The sequence below is a fragment of the Coffea arabica genome, chromosome 4c, assembly GCF_036785885.1.
Source record: "Coffea arabica cultivar ET-39 chromosome 4c, Coffea Arabica ET-39 HiFi, whole genome shotgun sequence".
NCBI classification, from domain to species: Eukaryota; Viridiplantae; Streptophyta; class Magnoliopsida; order Gentianales; family Rubiaceae; genus Coffea; species Coffea arabica.
Window position 1 is genome coordinate 14,924,989 of NC_092316.1, and position 6,179 is coordinate 14,931,167.

Genomic DNA, 6,179 nt, shown 5'->3' on the forward strand with positions numbered 1-6,179 from the left:
AAAAATTTGGGTTTCTTGCTAATGCTTTCCTTACTTGTTTTAGTTGAGAAATGGACTTGTAGTGGTTATGTTTGATGAATTGCCTCACTTGATTTGGTTGGTTACTTGCAAAAATCTGATTTGGGTTAAGAAACCATAAACTCCATTAGGCTAATTTAGCTTAGCTTGTGGTTAGTGAGATAGAGTTTAGTTAGTGAGAGGTTGGATTAAGTTCATTGGTGCAAATGAAATTTGGTTAGGGATTGTGGTTGATGTTTGTTAAATTTGGACTGATTTGGGAAGAGAATTTCGGACCAATTAAGAACTGAGATACATAAGGATTATTTGGTATCAAAATGGATAAAAATCTGGTATAAGAATCGTAGGAACGGACCGTGCGACTTCGGCGCGCGATAACGGCAAAACTGGGAAACAGGACAGTTTAACAACTGAATTTCGGCTTCATTTTTCTTAATGCTATATACGGATTTAGGAATTCCTCAAAACATGAAAGTCGTAGCCCCTTGAGTGTTGTTTATGCCTGTAAAATTTCAGGTCAATCGAATTAGTGTAGCCTGAGTTATCGATGATATGCTCCAGCCTATTTTGACCCTCTGATTCTGCGCGTTTTTCTAGTTTCGCTTCTGCCCATGACTTTTCGGTTTTGATTTCCTTTGATCTGGGTATCGACTCCTTCATAAGAAGTTTAGATTTTGGTCTCAGCTTCGAAACGGTATAAAGTACGTCGAAAACCGAGTTCCGTAGCTCTGATTATGATCAAAACAATATCGCTCGTCAGAACTGCCTTGTATTTGGACAGTTCTGATGGGCACTTTGGCACTCGATTTTCGTTCTGTTCTGAATGGATTCAAGTCTTGGCCAAAACATCAAAGTTTTAGCCTTATGTCTCAGCTTTCCAACGCCTCTGGAATTTCTTGATTTCGATTTCTGAGCCATGAGATACGGCCTTGCAAACAGGGCCTGTTTGGTAAACCGCAATGAAACAACTGGCACCATTTCATGCCTTTTTGACTTATACCTATTGAGATCTGGGTTGAGATGTCTAAATGAAAGTTGTAGCTCTTCCTCTTAGCTTCGAAACGGTGTCTCACCCGCCTTGATCCGACACTCCTAGCCTAATTTTTGACCAAAACAGTTTGAGATGGCCGATTTGGCCATTTCCGTTTGCCGTTCCGCGCGGACGTGTGCGGCCGTTTTGCCGTTTCCGCACTTGCGCGTGCCAAATTTTACCGTTTGGCTTATTTCAAGTACGTTAGTTGCCGTTTGTGATATATTGTGACATAATCTTCGATTTCAGACGGTGGTGAGCTAGGCGGTGCCGGTGGGGCCCACTATTAGCCAACACACAAAGTGAATTCCGCCTTTATACTACTGTTGGTATTTTGGGTAAGTATTCAAGCCGCTCTTATGTGTTAGTTGTTTATGTGTTTCGTTATGCGTAAAAAGGGTACCTAGGCGAGAGTGTACTTTATCGCGCTCGACTTAAACCCTAATTTGCGCGCTTATTTGTACATGACATATGTATATAAGAAATTTTGGAACTAAAACCCTTGACCTTGTGGCTCGGGGTGACTTTTGTATAATTTTGTGAATTTTGTGAGTTTGAGGTTGAACTCAATACCTAAATGGACTATTCGAGCCGGTTAGGGTTTGGTCGAAGTCAGTCCAACCTGGATTGAGGTCACCAAGTTTGTGACCCGAGCTTGCGACTCAAGCTCAAGTTTGTGATTTCGTTCGCTTGGGCAAGTTTGTGAGGTGACTGGCCAGTGAGGGTGATAAGGTGTCGGTGGGTGTACAAGTGAAGTTCTACGGACCTTATTTATGGTCGACGGAGGGTCGACAGGAGATCACGCATGGCAAATGACTTGGCTTTGGAGCCACCCGTATCCTTATTATGTGATGTTACTTTTCTGCTTTTGCTTTACTCTTACTGTGTAATTGATGCTACATGAAATTTACGCTTTTGCCCCTGTTTACTTACTAAGCTTTTAGCTTACCCCATTCCTTTTGTTTTCCTTAGCAGGGGCCGACGCGGGTACGTTTGGGCACACCCACTAGTATAGTAGAGGCTTGTAATAGTTGAACCATTAGGATGTTTGTTTTATTTTTTTGGTGGTTTGTATTAGGATCCTTCTTAGGGTCTACATTTTGATTTTGGTTGTAATTATACGGATGTAATAGTAAAAGTAGGTACTTTTGGAGAATGTAATTATAACTCTTTTGGGATTGTAAATAATACTCTTTTGGATTTTCTGGCTTTTATTGTTTTAAGTTTCGAGTCTTGGCGCGAGCTAGGCAGGCGGCCCGCTGATACCCTAGGGTTCGCCCTTGGGAGAAGTGGGGTCGTCACAGTTGGTATCAGAGCACCTAGGTTAGAGGACTTGGGCAATTGTGGGACATACGCGATAGGCATTAGGCATATTGGATTCTTTTAAGTTGAATGATATCTTTTAAGTTGAAATGCCGGTTGACTGACGACTTAATGTTTTGTAGGTATGGACCCAGGCAGTTCGAGTAGGAGGGGGCCAGAGGATCGACCGTTGCGTAAGCGGGCTATCCGTTATCGACAGAGGCTGGGAGAGCCTTACACTTTGTACTCCCCCTTCGGCCAGGTGTCGCGCCGACCCTGCGCGTGTTGGTATACTTACGGCTATCCCGACGAGATAGTCTTAGCATTGGATGATGAGCGTTATCACCTCGACATGACGGTCGAGACTCTGAGGGAGCAGCTTGAGGAGGCTAGACAGTTTAGCCGCTGGCAGGCGTTACGCGTTAGGGACTTGGAGCGGGACCTCCGGGACACACACCAGCACCTCTTCTCTTTGAAGAGGCAGCTTAGGGAGAGGGCCCGGAGTATCACGTTTGACTGCGGGGTCTTGCTAGATATGGCCGCGGAGGCACCCCCGCGAGCTACTGGGCCAGAGCAGATAGGCGAGATTGGTACTTTAGGTTCCGTTGGGGACCAGGGCCCTAGGGGAGGCGTTTAGGGTCGCTTTCGTCTTTTGATTAGCTGGTAGATTCCTTTTGTTAAAACTGGCATGACCACTTTCTTTCTTTATTTGGTTGGCCGACTAGATCTTGTTGCCGGAGTGCTCATGTGTACATTGGGTTTTGTACCGACTGGAGGTCGGTAATCTGTAAATCTTTTGGTGTGATTTTGTATATCTATGTATATATTTGAGTAGCATTTTGAATTTATCCTTTGTGTGTCTTTTGTTCGTACGCTTTACGTCCGTACTTTTGCTCATAGTCCGGATAATAAGTTTATGTGTAATGTTACGATCTATAGACGTTTGCACTTAAATGGCCTCCGGTACTCGAGGTGGAGGTAGAGGGCGAGCACAAAGCCCTGAAAGGGGACAAGGACCAGAGCAAGATCAAGTCGCTACAGCCATCCAGCGGATGGCCGATTTACTAGAGCAAATGACAAATCAACAGGGCCAAGGAAGCGGTATGGGGAATCCTGGACATAATCCGGGACATAATCCAGGCAATCACGAGAGTGAAGACCGTGCCTTGGAGCGATTCCAAAAATTCGCACCCCCAAAGTTTATCGGTGGGGCCGACCCTGACTTAGCGGAGGGTTGGCTAGACCGTATGTTAGACATATTTGCCGCGCTTAGGTATTCAGAGGAGCGGCAGATATCCTTTGCGGTCTTTCAGTTTGAAGGGGCCGCTCGAGCCTGGTGGAATGTAATCAAAGCCAAGTGGGAGCGCGAACAGACTCCTTGGACCTGGATCAACTTCACACGGGAGTTTAATGAAAAATATTTACCACCCATTGTGCAAGAAAAACGGGAAGATGATTTCATCCGCCTACGTCAAGGGGCCTCGAGTGTGGCGGAGTACGAAACTCAGTTCACTAAACTTTCTCGCTTTGCCCCAGAGCTGGTGTTAACGGAGCAGAAACGAATCCGTCGATTCGTTCAAGGTTTAAATGTGGAAATCCAGGAATCGCTAGCAGCGGCTCAGTTGAATACGTTTAGCCAAGCGCTAGAAAAAGCACAGCAAATTGAGACTGCCAGAGGACAGGTTAAAGCCTTCCACGATCGGAAAAGGAGGCAACCTAGCTCAAATGATTCCATGGTCGGACAAAGCTCGCGAAACGAGCCATCTGCCAAGATAAATAAAGGTACGGATGGTCCACGACCTGCAAGGACCCCGAATAACTTTGTGCGGGGTCAGGTAGTGCAAGAGGGGCCGAGGAGTGTCCAGCGTGGAGGGGCAAGTACAGCCGCCAAGTCAACCTGTGGTTTCTGTGGGGGCAATCACACCGATGAAAATTGCTGGAAGAATAGTTCGGTACGCAAATGCTTCAAATGTGGCAGCACCGAACATCTGATTGCCCGGTGCCCTAAGATGCAGAAGGATAGACTCAAACCACCGACTGGAGGGACCACCACAACTAAGCCGTCAACTACAGGGAAAAATCGACCCAAAGGGCCAGCAAGAGTCTATGCGATGGGTCAACCTGAGATGACAAATCCTTCGGTGGACCTTGAAGGTACGCTTTGATCAACGAATGAATTTCGAGAACGAAATTGTCCTAAGTGGGGGAGATTGTGAGGCCCCAGTCCGTTCGTAAGTCGATATTAGGGTTTTATGGCTAGGAAGGAAACCTTAATTCGATTAAGTTTGAAAAAAATCCTAGGTTACGTGTTATTATTATAAGGCTCAAGCTATAATTTATATTCGGTATTTTCGTGTGTGCCTTGACATAAGTAAATATAGGATTTATTTTTATTACAAAGGTTTAGTAAGTTTAAATGATTAGCAAACCTTTAGTGTTCCAATGTATTAGAAAGCTTAAGTGGGGATAAAAATCCTAATTTTGCCTAAGTTATAAAAGTTATTATTTGATTGTTTTGATTATGGAGAAAGTATGTTTAAGTATAGGTGATTAAAATAAGAAAGTGATTAGTGAAATAATTAAGCATGATTGCATGTTTTAAATGAGATTAAGGTATGACCTATGGAGTTAATTGAAAGGTTATCATATGTTTGAGGGAAAATGTATAAGAAAGAGAAAGTTAAAGTGCAAGGGTTTAAACAACAAATAAAGCATTTTTGTGATTGGTTAGCTATAAGAAATATCTCCCAAAGCTTTGACTATATGTTGTCTTACAACTTATAAGAAACAAGACAAAACAAAACAAAAACAAAACAAAAATTGAAGAGAAATTTGAGAGAGAGGGCCGGCCACCTTGAAGAGAGAAAGTGAGAAAATTTCTTCAAAAATCTTCAAGTTTTAGCTTCCATCTTGGGTTTGGATCTTGGAGCAACAACTTGGGTGCTTGATTAGTGAAGGTTAATCATCTACAAAGCTTAATTGAAGGTATGCCTCTTACTTGAAAGTTAAACTTTTGGGGTTTTAGTTTCTAAGCCATGGAAATGATGTATTATGTTATGATTATGGATTTATTTGATGGATTTGATGTGTATAGTGTAGTTTCATGGTTAATTTTAGTGTTATTTGGTTGCTGAAAATTCGGCCAAGAAGAGGAAAAAATTTGGGTTTCTTGCTAATGCTTTCCTTACTTGTTTTAGTTGAGAAATGGACTTGTAGTGGTTATGTTTGATGAATTGCCTCACTTGATTTGGTTGGTTACTTGCAAAAATCTGATTTGGGTTAAGAAACCATAAACTCCATTAGGCTAATTTAGCTTAGCTTGTGGTTAGTGAGATAGAGTTTAGTTAGTGAGAGGTTGGATTAAGTTCATTGGTGCAAATGAAATTTGGTTAGGGATTGTGGTTGATGTTTGTTAAATTTGGACTGATTTGGGAAGAGAATTTCGGACCAATTAAGAACTGAGATACATAAGGATTATTTGGTATCAAAATGGATAAAAATCTGGTATAAGAATCGTAGGAACGGACCGTGCGACTTCGGCGCGCGATAACGGCAAAACTGGGAAACAGGACAGTTTAACAACTGAATTTCGGCTTCATTTTTCTTAATGCTATATACGGATTTAGGAATTCCTCAAAACATGAAAGTCGTAGCCCCTTGAGTGTTGTTTATGCCTGTAAAATTTCAGGTCAATCGAATTAGTGTAGCCTGAGTTATCGATGATATGCTCCAGCCTATTTTGACCCTCTGATTCTGCGCGTTTTTCTAGTTTCGCTTCTGCCCATGACTTTTCGGTTTTGATTTCCTTTGATCTGGGTATCGACTCCTT